We start from the raw sequence: 18,408 nt of genomic DNA on the forward strand, positions 1-18,408 counted from the left end.
TGGAATTTACCTGCATTTTTAAGTGTCTTGTAACTGAAAAGTCTTCAGATGATAGTCTCAGATGTGGCCAGAAACGGAATTACAATCTAACTTAAATTATACCAAAAGTTGTCTTTAAAAGAAAAAAAAAAACTGAATGGCCAACCCTTGGATCAAAATCCTTTAGCAACTCCTATGACGTAGGGAAATTAAAAGTCCAAACTATTTGACACGATATTCAAGGCCTACTTGCTTGTCCCAAATTCTCTTTCCTACATTATCTTCTAAAAGTGTTGTTTCACCTTTCAAATATAGATCTAAAATCCAATGAAATCAATTGTTTTGTATGGTATGTAGAGGAATCCAGGTTTTTTTCCCACCAAAGAGATATCCAATTTTCCCAGCATTATTTATAGAAAAGGTCATCTTTTCCTAATAGCATCTGCACTGCCTCTTTTACCATAAATTAGGCATCCATATGTGTGTGCATTTATTTATGGCTCTGGGCTCCGTTCCATTCATCTATTTGTCTAGTCTTCTGCCAATATCAAATTTTCTTAACCCTAAGAGGCCTTAATGACTAGTAGAGCAAGTGTTCCCACCTTATAGAAGACAAGGTAATTGGAAAATATTTCTTTCCATTTATTTAATCTTTAATGTTTGTCAATCAAGTTTTAATATTTTCTGCATACACATGAGACTTCTTAGACTTACTCATAGAAACTTTTTGCCAATGAGATTGCAAATAGTAACTTTCCATTTTTACACAATTACTAGCAACAAAAATACAAAATTTGTCTATATTGATTGGTCTAAACTTCCTAACATCTATCTACAGATTGCTTTGCCATTCCTACATACGTAATTGCATCACCTACAAATGATAAGAGTATTGTTTTTTCCTCTTCAATATGCATACCTTGTATAGCTTTGTCTGCAACAACGCCCAGGCTTGGCCTCAACGTTGCACCAAGATCAGAGCGGGAGCCGTAGTGGGGGGAGGCCAGGCAGTGGGAGCAGACACTTCTGGGCCTGCAGGGAAAAGGGAGGCCTTCCCAGACCCCCAGAGTGCAGGAATGCCAGGCTCCACAGTCATGACTTGGGCAACTGTAGCTGCACCCAGAGGGCAGGACTCCTGCCTGCTCCCAGGCCCCTGCAAGAGCACAGGGAGGCCCAGGTCCACAGCCACAACTTGGGCGATCTATAGAACAGTATAGATATATACTGTGATCTATAGAATAGTATTGGTCAGAAGTGTTCATAGCAAAACAAACACACTTGTCATATTCCCCATGTTATAAGAAAAGGTTTCATGTTTGAACATTAAGTCTGTTTGTTGTAAGTTTTTCTGTAGCTACCTTTAAGGAAACACTTTATATTCCTTGTTCTCTAAGATGAAGACTTTATTATGACTAAGTATTGAATTGTATCAAACATTTCTTCCACATCTATTGAGGTGATCCTCTTGATTTTTCTATAATATGAAAATGTGATAAATTAACATTAATTGACTTCTCTCATTAAATAAACCTTGTATATTTGAAATAAAATCAATTTAGTCATAAAATATTATCCTTTTTATATCTTCCTGATGTAAAGCTCTACCAATCTGTTTAGGATTTTTATATACATGTTCACAAGTGAGACTGGGTTCCAATGAATTTTCTCATACCAAGTTTTATGAAGGTATAATTGACATGCAAAACCCCGCACATATTTCAAGTATACATTTTGTTAAGTGTTGAAGTATGTATACCCTGTGGAACCATCACCACAACTAAAATAAGTTAACATATCCATTATGTTCTTCCTCATACTCCTTAGTTCTCCATCCATACTGACCCTCCTTGGCCTCTTTTACCCAACATCTGGGGAACCATTCATCTGTATTCTGTCACTACAGATTACTTTGCATTACTTAAAATTTTATATGCATGGGATCATACTGTAAGTACTCTTTTTATTCCTGGATTCTTGCATTCGGCATATTCTGAGATTCATCCATGTTACTGGTATGATAATAGTTTATTCTTTTTAATTGCTAAGTAATATTCTGTTATATAGATATACCACAATTTATTTATCCATTCATATGTTGATGGCCACCTGGATTGTTTTCAGTTCTGGGGTATGACCAAAAGCCCGCTATAAACATCGACATACAAGTCACAGAGATTTTCCCCTATGTTTTTTCTAAAAGATCTCCTTTCACCTCTTAAGCTTAGGCCTTTATGCTCTTAATCTTTGATGTCTTAAAAAAAACCAAAACATTACATTTTGCATTCCTAATATTGCTTATCTGTCTTCTTCTTATCATGACCAAGCATGCCAGAGGTTTGTCAGTTTTTTCAAATAACCAACTTTATTAGTTTTATTCAAAGAACCAACTTTTGGCCTTCTTGATTTCTACTATATCTTTGTTTTCAGTTCACATATTGTTGGGCATGATTTTTGTCTTTACAACACAGGTCATTTAGACTTTGGAGCTAGAGGTCTTAATTATGAACATAAAATTATCTGCTTATCTTTTTTGTTATTTTTCTGTTTTGCATATTACCAAACTTTAGAAAATTAGTTCAAACGTGCTTTAAGGCACAATATAGGATCAGTTTTCATAAACGTGGTATACGTTTGAAAAGAGTGTCCATTCTATATGTCTTAGATAAGAATGCCCATTAGATCAGATTCCTGAAATGTGGTGGTTCAAATTAATCTATAGAGCATTAAATGACTTTTTTGCTCAGCCTGACCCATCAATTACTGAGAGATGCACAGGATCTCTCCCACAATGATTATCAATTTGACTCTTCTACCTCATAGTTCTGTCAATTTTTGTTTTACATAGTTTGAACTATGGTTATTACGGAATTACAGATTTTAAATTTTTACAGGGTCTCACTCTGTCATCCAGGATGAAGTGCACTGGCACGGTCATGGTTCACTGCAGCTTCAACTACCCAGGCTCAAGCAATCCTCCTACTTCAGCCTCCTGAGTAGCTAGGACTACAGGCATGCACTACCAAGTATGGCTATTTTTTTTTTCTTTTTGCACATATGGGTTCTCATTATGTTGCCCAGGCTGGTCTTGAACTCCTGGGCTCAAATGATCCTCCTACCCTTAGCCTCCCAGAGTGCTGGGATTATAGGCATGAGTCACCATGCCTGGCCTAATTGCTATATCTTCTAGTAAACTGAAACTTTTATCATTATAAGACTTCCTTTTTATATGCACAGTAATGCTTTCTGACTTATGGTCTATTTTGTCTAAAATTAATGTAGCAACACCAACTGTTAGTATTTATGTGATATAATTTTATACTATTTAATGGATTTAACTATTGTGGACATTTCATATAAACAGAATCATACAATATGTGGCCGTTTGTTTCTGGCTTATTCCACATAGTATAATGTCTTCAAGATTCATCCATGGTGTGGCATGTGTCAGAATTTTTCTTTTCTTTTCTTTGTGGAGGGATGGGGTCTCACTCTGTTGCCCAGGCTGGAGTACGGTAGTATCATCACAACACACTACTGCCTTGACCTTCTAGGCTCAAGCAATCCTCCCATCTCAGCCTCCCGAGTAGATGGGACCAGAGATAAAGGTCACACTGGCCGGGCACGGTGGCTCAAGCCTGTAATCCCAGCACTTTGGGAGGCCGAGACGGGCGGATCACGAGGTCAGGAGATCGAGACCATCCTGGCTAACACGGTGAAACCCCGTCTCTACTAAAAAATACCAAAAAAAAAAAAAACAACTAGCTGGGTGAGATGGCGGGCGCCTGTAGTCCCAGCTACTCGGGAGGCTGAGGCAGGAGAATGGTGTAAATCCGGGAGATGGAGCTTGCAGTGAGCTGAGATCCGGCCACTGCACTCCAGCCTGGGCGACAGAGCAAGACTCCATCTCAAAAAAAAAAGAGAGAGATAAAGGTCACAACACCCAGCTAATTTTTTTTAGTATTTGTAGAGACACTACCTCGTTATGCTGCCCAGGCTGATCTCAAACTTCTAGGCTCAAGCAATTCTCCCACCTTGGCTTCCCAAACTGCTGGAATTACAAGTGTGAGCCACCACACCAATCCAGAAGTGCATTCCTTTTTAAGGCTGAATAATATTTCATTGTATGGATATATCACATTTTTCATTTACCTATTCATCAGTTGATGGATATTTGGGTTATTTCTACTTTTGGCTAGTGTGAATAATGCTGCTATGAATATTTGTTTTTGTGCTATTTTTTTCCACTATTTTACTTGGAACCTTTTTGTATCCTTACATGTAGATGTCTTGATTATAAACAAAACATCATTATTATTTTGTTTTTGGCCAATCTGACAATCTTTGTCTTGTAACAAGAACATTTACTCCCCTTATATTTCAGGTCATTATTGACATATTTGGGTTTAAATCTATAATCACATTTTGTGCTATTTCCCCCCATTGGTTATATGATTTCCCTCACTTCTCTTCTTGATTGTTTTTGGATTGACTTTTAAAAATTATTCTATTTTCCCCCACTAATAGTTTTGGAATTACACATTATGTTTCTATTTTACCAATGATTACTCTAGAAATTCAAACCTGCATACTGGATACCCAAGAGTTCTACCTGCAGGTTATAATAAAGACCCAATCAGAGCACCCCTCAGAAAACAACTACGAAGCCTATGTATTATAATACATGAACATACACCTGACGTTTCTGGTGAGTAAACAGAGACAGATGGGTTCTGATGGGAGTTCATGGTCACTCAGAGAATGGAAACACAGTGGGAGTTCTTGGTCACTTGGAGAAGAAAAAGTACGTTGCCTTCTCTCTAGCTTTTAGTCTGGGGACTAACTGCAGTGGGGGGAGAGAGAATATGCAGTACGGGTTCAGGGGGGTGCCTTATTAACTTTTCAGCATGAGAGTCTAGAAAAGAGAAGGTAGGAAGTTATTAATATTAAAGAATAAGGGTGATCACACAAGGGCAAGAGCTAGTAAGGAAACCCCAAACTCAGTCTACCCAGATTTCTAGCTGGTCCTGAACAACCAAGCAGGGAGCAGACTCAAAGATCTAGCTAAAGACAAAAGGTCTCAAAGGAGATCAAAGCTCCCAGTCAAGAAACTGAATGCATTCCAAGCCTAACTCAGAAAATTGTCTCCTAAGAAAATGTGGCTCATAAAATAAAAATAACAGAATCTAGAGTCTCCAAAAACTAACAATAATAATATCCAGGACACAATCCAAAACTGCCCAACAAATTAAGAACCAATAAAAGAACATGTTCTCAGAGAAAAGAAAACCAAGTGGTTCTAACAGTGAGATAAACCAGATGTTGAAGCTAACACAAGATAACTTTAAAGCAACTATTGTAACTAAGCTCAATGAAATAAAATAAAACATGCTTAAATGCATGAAAATCACATTGGAAAAACAGAAACAATGAAAACAATCAAATGTAAGTCCTAGAACTGAAAATACAATTTCTGAAATAAAAAAATGTGTTGGATGAACATCACAAAATGGACATGACAAAGCAAAATAAGTGAAGATTGACTAAAGACAGAAAATAAAAATTATCCAAGGTGAAAACAGAAAAGACTGAAAAATAACAATTTTGTAGATACCAAATGACAAGCATCATCAGAAAGAAAGCCACACAGAGGCATGTCATGGCTAAACTGTTGAAAGTAAAAGATATAGAGCAAGATATTGAAAGCAGCAAGAGAAAACCCAAATATTACAAAATGTGGAAACAACAATCTAATTAATGGCTCTCCAATTATACAATTATACGCTATGATGCAGGCAGATGGAATCCTGGCAGAGGCCAGCTAACTCACTAAGTGGAAGAGTCGGAGTTGAGATTCCAGGGAGAATAAGATGACTAGAGTCTACAGAAAGAGTACCACAGAGGAGACTGCTCCACAGAAAGAAAACTCAGGAAATGTGCAGAAAACTCCTCAGCTCTTCAATCAAATACAAATCAGTATATACATGTGATGAAACTACCCAAGGCTTGGGGGAAAAAACACTCAGAAGAACTAAAAGTAAGAGTACTCTACACTCACAGAGAACCAGGAATAGTGCCAGTTCCCACCCACCAAACTGGTAAACCTCATGACTCACAGGTCATTGCCCGTGAATACACAAAAGGATACTGCATCAGTAGCAGGGAACAATTAGTCCTACACTGAGGGCTACTCAAGATCCTTATCACAAATCTTGTTTTTGTTTTTGTTTTTTTGAGACAGAGTCTCACTCTGTCAACCAGGCTGGAGTGCAGTGGTGCCATCTCAGCTCACCGCAACCTCCACTTCCTGGGTTCAAGTGATTTTCCTGCTTCAGCCTACCAAGTAGCGGGGATTATAGGCACCTGCCACCATGCCCAGCTAATCTTTTGTATTTTTAGTAGAGACAGCATTTCACCAGGTTGGCCAGGCTGGTCTCAAACTCCCGACCTCAGGTGATACAATTGCCTCGGCCTTTCAAAGTGCTGGGATTACTGGTGTGAGCCACTGAGCCCAGCCGACAAATCTTAAAAGCAAGATTCCAAAGAATCAAACTGTTTTCAAGTAGATTAACTGCGTCTCAAAAGGAAAAAAACAAAACAAAACACAACAAAACCAGTTTAAGAATATCTACTTACAGAAACATAGCTAGCACTCAACAAGGTAAAATTTACATCTGGCATCCAATAAATATTGCAAAGTATGCAATGAAACAGGAAAACACAATCCATAATGAGAAAAATCAATAAAACTAACCTAGAACTACAAAATTAGAATTGGCAGACAAAGACATTAAAGTAGGCATTATAACTATATTCCAGATATTGAAAAGTTCTATATATATAGATGAAAACAGAAACATGAGGCAAAAACATAATGAATGGGATTAATAGCAGATTAGACATTTCAGAAGAAAAGATTAGTGAACTAAAAGTCACAGCAACAGAAACCAACCAAAATGAAACACAGAAAAGATAATTTAAAGCCAAATTAACAAAGTTTCAGCAAACTATGGGACAACATCAAGAAACTTAACATATGTGTAGTTAGAGGCCCAAAAGCAAAGAGGAGACAGGAGGTGGGGAGGACAGAAAAAATAATGAAGAAATAGCAGCCAAAAACTTTACAAGTTTGATGAAAAACACACCCAAGAAGTTCAATCCAAGAATGGGAAAAAGGGAGAAAACTCCACCAAGATATATCATTAAATTGCACAAAACCAGTGAAGAAGGAAAAAAAAAATTAAATGTAACCAGAAAAAAGATACATACAAAGAAACACAAATAGAAATAAAAGCAGAATTCATTACCAAGGCAACACAAATGAAAAGAAGGAAGACCATCTTCAAAGTATGGAAAGAAAAAGAAAAAAGTGTCAACTTCAAATTCTATACCCAGAGAAAATACTCTTCAAAAACAAAGCCTAAGTTCTCAAAAAGTTAAACATAAAACTACCATACTGCCTAGCAGTTTCACTCCTTATCTCCACCCAAGAGCGATAAAAAATATATGTTCTACACAAACACTTCCATTGAACGTTCACAGTAATATTCATAATAGTCCAAACTGGAAACAACCTAAATGTCCATCCAGTGTGTTGTATAGTCATACAATAAGAATACTGTTCATCAATAAAAAAAGAACAAGGCCAGGCGCGGTGGCTCACGCCTGTAATCCCAGCACTTTGGGAGGCCGAGGTGGGTGGATCATGAGGTCGGGAGATTGAGACCATCCTGGCTAACACGGTGAAACTCTGTCTCTACTAAAAATACAAAACATTAGCCAGGCCTGGTGGCAGGCGCCTGTAGTCCCCGCTACTCGGGAGACTGAGGCAGGAGAATGTCGTGAACCCGGGAGGCGGAGCTTGCAGTGAGCCGAGATCACGCCACTACACTCCAGCCTGGGCAACAGAGTGAGACTCCGTCTCAAAAAAAAAAAAGAAAGAACAAAATACTGACCCATACTGTATCATGGATGTTCCTCAAAACCATTATACTTAGCAAGAAAAGCCAGACACAGGAAACCATAGTATAATGATTTTAATAATACAAAATGTCTAGAAAAGGCCAGTCTACACAGAGATTAGATTAGTGGCTGGCTGTGGGCAGGAAAAGGAATTTACTGTAAACGGGCATGCTGGATTTTTTTTTTTTTTTTTTTTTTGAGACAGGATCTCACTTTCTCCACCCAGGCTAGAGTGCAGCGCAAAATCAAAGCACACTGGCAGCCTTGACCTACTGGGCTCAAGCAATCCTCCATCTCAGCCTCCCCCAGTAGCTGAGACCACAGGCGTGCACCACCACACCCAGCTAATTTTTGTAGTTTTTGTAGAGACTGGATTTCACAATGTTGTCCAGGCTGGTCGCAAATTCTTGGGCTCAAGCAATCTGCCTGCCTCAGCCTCTCAAAGTGCTGGAATTACAGCATGATCACCACACCCCCAACCTCATGCTGGATCTTATTAGGGTAGAAAGATGTTCTAAAATTGATTTATATCAATAGTAAGCTACCACCTTTGTTGGGTACTCTAAAAATTACTATAATTATACAACTTCAAATGAGCCAAATTTTATAACCATATAAATATACCTCATAAAGCTGTTTTTTGGGCCGGACGCAGGGGGGGTTAGGCGGGCAGATCACTTTAGCCCAGGAGTTTGACACTAGCCCTGGGCAAACCTGGTGAAACCTTATCACTAAAAAATTCAAAAAGTGGCTGGGCAACAGTGGGTTCACCCTGTATCCCAGAACTTTGGGAGGCCGAGGCAGGTGATCACAAGGTCCAGAGTTCCGAGACTAAGCCTGACCAATATGATGAAACCCCTGTCTCTACCAAAAAATAAAAAAATTAAGCCGGTGTAGTGGTGCTGCCTGTAGTCCCAGCCTACTTGGGAGGCTGAAGGCAGGAGAATCACTTGAACCTGGGAGGCAGAGTTGGCCGTGAGCAGAGATTGTGCCACTAGCACTCCAGCCTTGGGCAACAGAGCCAAGACTCCCACTTCAAAAAAAAAAAAAAGGGCCGGGACGCGGTGGCTCAAGCCTGTAATCCCAGCACTTTGGGAGCCGAGACCGGACAGATCACGAGGTCAGGAGATCCGAGACCATCCTCTGGCTAACACGGTTGAAACCCCATCTCTACTAAAAATACAAAAAGCTAGCGGGTGTGGTGGCGGCGCCTGTAGTCCCAGCTACTCGGGAGGCTGAGGCAGGAGAATGGCGTGAACCCGGGAGGCGGAGCTTGCAGTGAGTGCTGAGATTGGCCATCTGCACTCCAGCCTGGTACAGAGCGAGACTCCGTCCTCAAAAAAAAAAAAAAAAAAAAAGAAGAAATTAGGTGGGTACAGTGGCACACACACCTGTGGCCCCAGCTATTTGGGAGGCTAAGGTGGGGGAATCAGTCGAGGCTGCAGTGAGCCATGATTACGCCACTGCACTACAGCCTTGGTGAAGGGAATGAGACCCTGTCTCAAAAACAAAACTGTTTGTTTTTTGTCTTTTAATGTGTTTTCGGCCAGATGCGGTGGTTCATGCCTGTAACCCCAGCACTTTGGGAGGCCGAGGCGGGTGGATCACGAGGTCAGGAGTTCGAGACCAATCTGGCCAATATGGTGAAACCCCACCTCTACTAAAAAAAATACAAAAATTAGCCAGGCATGGTGGCACGCACCTGTAGTCCCAGCTACTCAGGAGGCTGAGGCAGGAGAATCGCTTGAACCCGGGAGGCAGAGGTTGCAGTGAGCCGAGATCGCACTACTGCCCTCTGACCTGGGCAACACAGTGAGACTTCATCCCAAAAAAAAACGTGTTTTCAGATACGGAAAAGCCAAAAGAACTTGTCACTTGCAGGCCCACACTGTAAGAAACGTATGCATAAAGAAACTGATACCAAATGGAAATATGAACATCTACAAAAGAATACAGAGCACCAGAAATGGTAAGTATAATAAATATTTAAGATATTTTCATTTACATTTCTTCAAAAGTTTTCTTTTTTTTTTTGAGACGGAGTCTCGCTCATCACCCAGGCTGGAATGCAGTGGCACGATCTCAGCTCACTGCAAGCTCCACCTCCCAGGTTCAAGCCATTCTCCTGCCTCAGCCTTCTGAGTAGCTGGGACTACAAGCACCCACCACCACGCCCGGCTAAGTTTTTGTATTTTTTTTTAGTAGAGACGGGGTTTCACCATGTTAGCCAGGATGGTCTCAATCTCCTGACCTCATGATCCACCCACCTCAGCCTCCCAAAGTGCTGGGATTACAGGTGTGAGCCACCGCACCCGGCCTACATTTCTTCAAAAGGTTTTAAAGTTTTAAAAATAAAATGTATGAAGACGGGCACAATGGCTCACGCCTATAATCCCAGTACTTTGGTAGGCCAAGGCAGGCAGATCACTTGAGGGCAGGAGCTCAAGACCCTGTCTCTACTAAAAATACAAAAGTTAGCCGGGCATGGCGGCGTACACCTGTAATTCCAGCTACACAGGAGGCTCAGGCAGGAGAATCGCTTGAACCCAGGAGGTGGAGGTTGCAGTGAGCCGAGACTGCGCCAATGCACTCTAGCCTGAGTGCCACAGCAAGACTCTGTCTCAAAAAATAAAAAATGTATGACAATAGCACAAACCTCAGGAGAAGAAAAATGCAAGTATACTATTTCAAGGTTCCCATATTGTATATGAAATGGTCTATCATCAATTGAAGGTAGACGGTTACGAGTTAAAGACATATGCCATAAACTCTAAAGTTACTATGAAAATAATTAACAGTAATGGCTAATAAGCCAGCAATGGAAACAAACTGGAATCATAAAAAATATTCAACTAATCCAAAAGAAGGTGGAACAATAGGAAAAGGGAAATAAGAAACAGACAGCCTAATAGAAAATCATCTAGATGATAAATTTAAACCTAACCATATCAACAATCACAATAAATGTATAAGTGTCCATTTTGAAGGAAATGGTATTTTCATTGTCTTGATTGTAGTTATGGCTTCACAAGTACATATGTATGTTAAAGCCTTCTAAGTTTTACTCTTTATCAATGTCAGTATTGTGTACATATATATCGTATATATTTCATGTCAATTATACCTCAATAAAGCTCTTTTAAAATCAATAGCAAAATTGAGACCCTAAAAAAAAACTTTCAAAGTTTCAAAGTGTTTTTTAAAAGGCAAAAAAGAAACAGAAAAAGAGCAGACACAAATAGAAAATGGAAATGAAATGATCCCCAATTCAAATATATCAATAATTACATTAAACACTGACTAAACAAATTAAAATTAAGAGACAGTGCAATTAAGAAAATAAGACCCAACTTTATACAGTCTATAAAGAAGACAGGTTGAAAGCAAGTTAATGGCAAAAAATATACCACACAAACAGCATGAAGACTAGAATAGGTGAATTATTATCTGATAAAAAGATTTCAAAATTAAGTGCATTATGAGATAAACATGGACATTTCATAATATAGGAAAGCAACATCAACATAAAGATGCAATAAATGTGTATGAAACTAATATAAAATTTCAAAATATGTGAGACAAAAACTGACAGAATTAAAGGGACAAAGAAACAATTCATCATAGCTGGACATTTTAACATACTTGTCTCTGCAATCAATAGAATTAGACCAAAACATCTGTAAGAACACAGAAGAGGCCAGTCGCAGTGGCTCATGCCTGTAATCCCAGCACTTTGGGAGGTCGAGGCAGGCAGATCACTTGAAGTCAGGAGTTCAAGACCAGCCTGGCCAACATGGTGAAACCCCATCTCTACAAACATACAAAAATTAGCTGGGCATGGTGGTACGTGCCTGTAATCCCAGCTACTCAGGGGGCTGAGGCAGGGGAATCACTTGAACCTGGGAGGTGGAGGTTGCAGTGAGCCAGACAGAGCCACTGCACTCGAGCCTGAGCGACAAGAGTGAGACTCTGTCTCAAAAAAACAAAAAAAAACAAAAAACAAACAAGGAAAAAAACCCACAAAAGAGTCTGCATAACACTATTAACACCTTGTCTTATTTTATAATTATAGAACGCTATACCATAAATAGCAGAATACAAATTCACAGGACACACTGGGACATAAAGGAGAATGCAATAAATTTACAAATAATTTTAATACAAAAAAAATTAGCCAGGCATGGTGGCATGCACCTGTAGTCCCAGCTACTTGGGAGGCTGAGGCAGGAGAATGGCATGAACCTGGGAGGTGGAGCTTACAGTGAGCTTAGATCACGCCACTGCACTCCAGCCTGGGCGACAGAGGGCCTGGGCGACAGAGGGAGACTCCGTCTCAAAAAAAAAAGAAAAGACTTTAAGAGTTATGATCTCTAGATCACAATAAAAATAAATTAGAAGTAAATAACAATAAAATAATCAGGAAAAATAACCACAGCTATTTGTATATTAAATACACATCTAAATTAAATACACAATGATTGCGTCAAAGAAAAAATGACAAGAGGAATTGGAAATTATTTTGAACTGAATGACAGTGAACACATGTCAAAAACTGTGGGATATAGCTAAAGCACTGCTTAGAGGGAAATTTTACAGGTTTCAATGCCTATATTAGAAAAAAAGAAAAGTTTCAATCAATTCCTAAGCTTCCATCTTAATCTGAAAAAGGGAGTTAAATTAAAAATAAACAGAAAAGACTTGGAAGACCTGAAATAGGTATTGCTACATAAAAGAAGCCAATCTGAAAAAACTACATACTGTTTGATTCCAACTATATGACATTGTGGAAAAGGCAAAATTATGGAGATAGTAAAAAGATCAGTGGTTGCTGGCGAGAGAGGGACGGCTCTGCAGGGCACAAGAGAAGGAGGGATGAATGAATAGAGCACAAAGGATTTGGGGGAAGTGAAAATATTTTGCATGATACTGTAAGAGCCGATACATGTCATTACACATTTGTTGAAACCCTAAAACTGCCTGCTATGAGTGGAATGTTTCTATTCCCCTAAAATTCATACATTGAAACCTAATCACCAAAGTAATGTTGTTAAGAGGTATTAAGAGTTAAGAGCTAAGGTGTTAAGAGTGTTAAGAGGTGGAACCTTTCGGAGGTAATTAGGTAATAAGGGCAAAACTCTCATAAAAAGGATTCCTGTCTTCATAAAAGAGACCTGAAAAAGCTAGCTGGTCTTTTCTACCATTTAAGGACACAAGAGAAGTCATCAGAACCAGAAAGCAGGTCCTCACCAGACACTAAATCTGCTGGCACCCTGATCTTGGACATCCCAGCCTCCAGAAATATGACAAATAATGTTCTGCTATTTCTAAGCTACCCAGTTTATAGAGATTTTTTATTTTCCGAGACAGGGTCTCACTCTGTCACCTAGGCTGTAGTGCAGTGGCACGATCATGGCTCACTGCAGCCTTGACCTCCCCAGGCTCAAGTAATCCTCTCACCTCAGCCTCCCAAGTAGCTGGGACCAGAGGCACGCCACACCTAACTAATTTTTGTACTTTTAGCAGAGACAGGGTTTCGCCACGTTGTTCAGGCTGGTCTCAAACTGCTGAGCTCAAGAGATCCACTGTCCTTGGCCTCCCAAAGTGCTGGGACTACAGGTGTGAGCCACTGTGCCCAGTAATGAATAGTCTATTTTTAAGACCGTTTGTTAGAGCAGTTTAGGTTAACAGCCAAATTGAGAAGGAAATACAGAGACTTTTCATATGTCCCCCGCCTGCCCCTTGATACGTATATACATGCCTCAGCAAAGTGGTGCACTTATTTCAACTGATGAACCTACAATGACACATCACAATCTACAAAGTCCACAGTTTACATTAAGGTTCATGCTTGATGATATACATTCTATGAGTCTGGACAAAGATATAATGACATGGATTCACTCTTACAATATAACACAGACTATTTTCACTGCCCTAAAAATCTTTTATACTCTGCCTATAAATCTTCCTCAGTCGACTAATTTTTTTAAAAAAATAAGGAAAAGGTAGTATAAAATTGGAAACAAAATAATAGTGGAAAATCTATGAAAACAGAAGCTGTCTCTTTGGGAGGGAAAGGACCAATAAAATTGATAATCCTCTAGCCAGAATAATCAAGAAAAAAAAAAAGGAGGGCCGGGTGCGGTGGCTCAAGTCTGTAATCCCAGCACTTTGGGAGGCCGAGGCGGGCGGATCATGAGGTCAGGAGCTCGAGACCATCCTGGCTAACATGGTGAAATCCCGTCTCTACTAAAAATACAAAAAAATTAGCTGGGCATGGTGGCGCATGGGAGGCGGAGCTTGCAGTGAGCTGAGATTGTGCCACTGCACTCCAGCCTGGGTGACAGAGCGAGACTCTGTCTAAAAAAAAAAAAAAAAAGAGAGAGAGAACACACAGGTTATCACCATCAGGAATGAAAAGAATATTACCACAGACTATTTAGGCATTAAGGAAATAACAGAATAGTAGGAAAAAATGTATGTAAATTTCATGACTTAGGTGAAATGAACAAATTCCTTTAAAGATAAACTACCAAACTACCAAAACTGACCTAAGCGAAAATAGAAAACTTGAACAGCCCTGGATCAACTGAAGAAATTTAACTTGTAATCAAAAACCTTTCCATAAAGAAAACTCCATGCCCAGGTATTTTCACTGGTGAATTCTCTCAAATACTTAAGAAATGAATAACATCAGACTTACACAAACACTTTTAGAAAATATACAAAGAGAGAATGCCATCTCATCTAATTTTTTTTAAGAGACAGGGTCTCACTGTGTTGCCCAGGCTGCTCTTGCACTCCTAGACTCAAGAGATCCTGCTGCCTCAGCCTCTCAGAGTGATGGGATTACAGGCATGCACCATCACACCCAGTGTATATCTCGTCTAATACACATCAAAATTACCTGATTCCAAAACCAGACACAGATATTTTAAGAGTAATTACAGATCAAAATCTCATTAATGTGGATAATAAAACACTTTTTATAATAGCAAGTTGAATCCAATAATTTTTTAGAAAGACAATATGTTATGAGCAAGTGGGGTTTATTCTAAGAATACAAAGTTAGTTGTGATTCAGGCCAGGCACAGTGGCTCACACTTGTAATCCCAGCACTTTGGGAGGCCAAGGCAGGTGGCTCACCTGAGGTCAGGAGTTCAAGACAAGCCTAACCAACATGGTGAAACCCTGTCTCTACTAAAAATACAAAAATTAGCTGGGCATGGTGGCAGGCACCTGTAGTCCCAGCTACTCCAGAGGCTGAGGCAGGAGAATGTTGTGAACCCGGAAGGCGGAGCATGCAGTGAGAGCATTTCCTTTGAGCTGAGATCGCACCACTACACTCCAGCCTGGACAGAGCGAGACTCTGTCTCAAAAAAGAAAAAAAAAAGAATATCTGTATAAAAAAATAAACTTCAGTCCATACCTTAAACTATCTACAAAAATTGACTCACTCACCTATCACTGATACACAAACATTAACTTAAAATGAATCATTAACTTAAATATTAAGAGCTAACACTGGCTGGGTGTGGTGGCTCACGCCTGTAAGCCCAGCACTTTGGGAGGCCGAGGTGGGTGGATCACTTGACGTCAGGAGTTCTAGACCAGCCTGGCCAACATGGTGAAACCCTATCCCTACTAAAAATACAAAAATTAGCCAGGTGTGGTGGCAAGCACCTGTAATCCCAGCTACTCGGGGGGCTGAGACAGGAGAATGGCTTGAACCTGGGAGGTGGAGGTTGCAATGAGCCAAGATCACGCCATCGCACTCCCGCCTGGGGGACAAGAGCAAGACTTAATCTCAAAAAAAAAAAAAACAAGCTAACACTATTAACATTTTCAAAGACAATATCCAATAAAATTATTGCCACACTTATTTAGGCAATTTTCTCAAGCAGAACACAAAAGGCACAGATATATTTTTTAAATCTATATGGTGGCTTTATCAAAATTAAAATCCTTGACTCTTCAAAAGTCCTAACTAAGCAAATAAAGATACAAAGCACGACACCGGAAAAAATTTCAAAACAAAGACTGGGCCAGGGATGGTGTCTCATGCCTGTAATGCCGGCACTTTGGGAGGCCAAGGCAGGTGGATCACTTGAGGTCAGGAGTTCAACACCAGTCTGGTCAATGTGGCAAAACCCTGTCTCTACTAAAAACACAAAATTAGCCAGGCATGGTGGCGCACGCCTGTAATCCCAGCTACTCGGGAGGCTGAGCCAGGAGAATCATTTCAACCTGGGGTGCGGAGGTTGCAGTGAGCCGAGATTACACCACTGTACTCCAACAGGGCAAAAGAGCAAGACTCTGTCTCAAAAAAAAAAAAAATACAAGGACAACAAGACACACAATCTAATTTCTGGTCTTAAAAAATGGGGCAAAAGATTTTAACAGACATTTCACAAATGAAAATATACAAACAGGCAATAAACACAAAGATGCTCAATATTACTGGATGAATATTAAAGCTTAATATTATTTGTATTACTATTAATGCAAATTAAATCCATTACTGTACACCCACTAGGATGGCTAAAGTTAAAGACAGTTAACAACACCAATTGTTGGCAAGGATGAGGAACAACTCAAATTATCATACATTTTAGGAAAATAAAAATGGTAAACCCACTTTGGAAAACAATACAGTGTTACCTTACAAACTTAAACACACATTTACCATAGGCTCCAGAAATTCCTCTCTTAGGGATTTACCCAACAGAAAAGAAAACATGTCCACACAAAAACTTGTAGAGATGCTTTGAGAGGCCAAGATGGAGGGCTCGCTTGAGACTAGGTGTCAGAAATCAACCAGGGCAACATAGCGAGACTCCGTCTCTACAAAAAATACAAAAATTAGCCAGGTGGGGTAGTGCGTACCTATAGTTCTAGCTACTTAGGAGGCTGAGGCAGTAGGATCACTTGGGCCTAGAAATTTGAGGTTACAGAGAGGTATGATCACACCATTGCACTCCAGCCTAGGTAAAAGAACGAGACCCAGTCTCTTACAAATGCTTGGGGCACAGTGGCTCATGCCTGTAATCCCAGCACTTCGGGAGCCTGAGGTGGGTGGATCACAACGTCAGGAGTTCGCGACCAGCCTGGCCAATATGGTGAAACCCAGTCTCTACTAAAAATACAAAAAATTAGCCAGGCATGGTGGCGTGTGCCTGCAATCCCAGCTACTTAGGAGGCTGAGACAGCAGAATTGCTTGAACTCGGGAGGCAGAGGTTGCAGTGAGCCGAGATTGCGCCACTGCACTCCAGCCTAGGTGACAGAGTGAGACTCCGTCTCAAAAAAAAAAAAAAAAAAAAAAAAAAACTTCAGACCAGAATTATTTCAATTTGGGATCTTTTTCAGATTTTGGGATATTTGCATTATATTTACCAGTGGAGCTTCCCAAATCCCAAAACTGAAAAAGCTTCAATGAGCATTTCCTTCGAGTGTCATGTGAGCATTCAAAAAGTTTCAAATGTTGGAACATTTCAGATTTCAGATTTTGGATTTAGGATGCCCAACCTGTAGTAGCATTATCATAATAGCTAAAAATAAAAGCAAAACAAATCTCCCATCAGATGGTAGATTGAAAAATAGAGGTATACACACACACATATACATTAAGGAATACTACTGAGGAGTGAAAAAGAATAAAATATTAGCATACATGACATGGAGGCCAGGCACAGTAGCTCACACCTATAACCCCAGTACTTTGAGAGGCTGAGGCGGGCGGATCATTTGAGGTCGGAGTTCAAGACCAGCCTGGTCAACATGGTGAAACCCATATCTACTAAAAATACAAAACTTAGCCGGGAATGGTGGTGGGTGCCTATAGTCCCAGCTACTCAGTAGGCTGAGGCAGGAGAATCACTTGAGCCCAGGAGGCAGAGGTTGCAGTGATCAAGCCACTGCACTAGGTCTAGCCTGGGTGACAGAGCAAGACTCCAACTCAAAAAAAAAAAAAAGCATACATGACAAGGAGAAATGTATTTTTTTTCTTTTTTTTTTTTGAGATGGATTCTCGCTCTGTCACCCAGGCTAGAGTGCAGTGGCGCAATCTCGGCTCACTGCAAGCTCCGCCTCCCAGGTTCATACCATTCTCCTGCCTCAACCTCCCGAGTAGCTGGGGCTACAGGCGCCTGCCACCATGCCCGGCTAATTTTTTGTATTTTTAGTACAGGCGGAGTTTCACTGTGTTAGCCAGGATGGTCTTGATCTCCTGACCTCGTGATCTGCCCACCTCGCCCTCCCAAAGTGCTGGGATTACAGTTGTGAGCCACCATGCCCAGCCTACATGGAGAAATTTCAAAGCATTATGCTACTGCCACGCACAGTGGCTCAGGATTATAATCCCAGCACTTTGGGAGGCAGAGGCAGGCAGATCACTTCAGGCTAGGAGTTAAAGACCAGCCTGGCCAATATGGCGAAACCCCCCACCTCTACTAAAAACACAAAAATTAGTC

The 18,408-nt window shown here is 40.3% G+C and overlaps 1 protein-coding gene across 1 annotated transcript in view; it reads right to left on the minus strand.

Moving 5' to 3' along the window:
• The window catches only part of ATAD2B (ATPase family AAA domain containing 2B), a 139,735-nt gene that overhangs the window by 89,353 nt on the left and 31,974 nt on the right, over nt 1-18,408 (minus strand). The gene's annotated exons all lie outside the window — the stretch shown is intronic.

The sequence above is a fragment of the Rhinopithecus bieti genome, unplaced genomic scaffold (assembly GCF_001698545.2).
Source record: "Rhinopithecus bieti isolate Rb0 unplaced genomic scaffold, ASM169854v2 scaffold_23816, whole genome shotgun sequence".
In the NCBI taxonomy this organism is placed as follows: Eukaryota; Metazoa; Chordata; class Mammalia; order Primates; family Cercopithecidae; genus Rhinopithecus; species Rhinopithecus bieti.